The following is a 2140-nucleotide window of genomic DNA, read 5'->3' as shown; positions in this document are numbered from 1 at the left end:
CACCTCTGATGACGATGATGTTGCAAATAAAGCCCAAGGATTCAACTCCACTGCTGCCTGCCATTCATTCTTACTCCCGGTATTTAGTTTTGTAGGTCTAACTGTTGTTGCCACAACTATGCAACAGCAACACACGCTGCCTAAGACAACAACAACATCAGGAATAACAACAAAAGTCGGCTTAAAACGCGACAAGTCAAAAAGCCAGCAAATAACAGGCAAACGGTCGAATTTAAGACCAACAAAGAAGGAGGCAGCAGCAGCTCCTCAGCTGTAATATGAGTTTCAAAATTAACGTACACTTACTGTACAGTACTTAACATTATATCATGTTAAACAACGTACGTCAATCAATAAGGCAGTGATTATTAAACACTACACTGCATTCTCTCTCTTGTTTCAACTTGCCCTTGCATGAGGTTTACTTAGACCAGCAAAGAACTATAAAACATATTGTGACAATTAAAAGTTTTCAACCTGTTAAGTTTTTTAATATTTTGTAAAATTGATTCGTTCAATTGCTGAAGTTTTCTTCACAGTTCCTCACCCTAAAATATCGAGAGGTAAATATTTCATTTTTGTGATACAGTGTTCAATTTAAGTGAAATATTTTATTAACAGAAAAGGTACCCCATATTCGCCACGCGGCCCACGTGATTTTTGTGTTACCTCTGCCAGAGGATAACCATTCTCTATATCACGGGAAACAATACCGCTATCCATTATTTTAAAGGTAATCTAAAACAGAAATGGGTTCCGCGGATTTGTCTAATTTTTTTTTAATTTTATCCTCACAGGTTATAAAACCTTTTTATACCGTGTTGGGGGCTCTGAGGAGCCACCACTTAAACGCTATTCTACAAATCCAGGACAAGTTCGATTTCCAAATACAGAATTCAATAGCAGTCTGTTTGGCTACCTGACGTTATATCTAAAACTGCCAAGACAAACAGCTTGAAAATTGTGGTTTTGTAAATCTTCCCGAAATTTGGTACAAAAACTTCCAATTACGTCAAGTCGGGTCAGTGGATATTGTATTTCCACAATTTCATATTGGAGTCTGCTTATTCAGTCAATTACGTCTTAAGAAGCTGAAAATTTTATAATTTATTTTCTACCGTTGCCATAAAATTCTGAAAGTTTCAACGCAACTTTAAACCCAGCCTGAATTAAATACGCCTGTCAGTTCTGTTTCATCATCAATTCCTACAATAACCTAATATTTATAAAATAATACCTACTATTAAGTTAAAAAAAAAATACGTATGGAGTTACCCATATATCATTAATTACATGGAGATGATAATCACGTTGTTAGATTGAACTTCGGTATGTAAGCAACGCAAAAGTAAAAATTGATCTTCATCGCAGCATAGCAACAACAAAGAACTACCAACTACCATAATGGAAGAGGCCTCTACCAGCGGTGTTTTTGTTTGGTGAGTAAATTAATCAAAACAAAATAACATTGATCTTTTGCATTGCTTGTTACATCTCCAAAGAAAGAACAAAAGAAAAAAAAAAAAAACAACAACAACAACATCATCATCATTACATTTGATATGTCGCTTGCTTTTATTACTTACTGCATTCAATTCCTATAACAGATTCGGAAGAATTGTTGTTGTTTCTGTTCTTTCTTATAATGTGTCTTACATTATCATCATCATAATTATGTTAAAGAATAGATTTAACGATAGCCCTACGATAGGCATACAGAGTAATTTTGTATCTTGAATTAAGTTTTTATGTGCTAATTTGAAGCTCTTATATAATAATTTTTATGTTTACTAAGAATTTTTGTTTTTTGAAGTTTACAAAAATGAGTGAATAAACTGATTAAAATTTTCTTACAAGGTGTAATCGGAAAGTGACTTAAATAACTACTTTAGGGATTTTAACTAAGATAATGTGCCTCGTTAAAATCATTGGTTGGGAGGGCTGCGGCACAGGACTCCACACCATCTAGGAGATCCAAATAGATATTTTGATTAAGATTCGTATAATTTCAGCATTATTGACCAAAATGGGGTATTCTTTGTCAGCATTTGATTAGGGTCAATTCATAGTTCATATACCTTCTTTAAGATCAGGGAGTCTAAAATAAATTTATTTCTAGTGTGGACCAAACAAAATGTAA

The 2140-nt window shown here is 33.7% G+C and overlaps 1 long non-coding RNA gene across 1 annotated transcript; it reads left to right on the top strand.

Annotated features, from left to right (window-relative positions):
- Window positions 1-431: 431 nt before the first annotated feature.
- On the top strand, window positions 432-1461 carry LOC131805512 (uncharacterized). Its single transcript, XR_009343698.1, has 3 exons — window positions 432-563; window positions 622-733; window positions 798-1461. It is a non-coding gene; the product is annotated as an uncharacterized LOC131805512 (long non-coding RNA).
- Window positions 1462-2140: the final 679 nt, after the last annotated feature.

This window comes from Musca domestica, unplaced genomic scaffold (genome assembly GCF_030504385.1).
Source record: "Musca domestica strain aabys unplaced genomic scaffold, Musca_domestica.polishedcontigs.V.1.1 57, whole genome shotgun sequence".
NCBI lineage: Eukaryota > Metazoa > Arthropoda > Insecta > Diptera > Muscidae > Musca > Musca domestica.
This window is presented reverse-complemented; position numbering and strand designations above follow the sequence as displayed.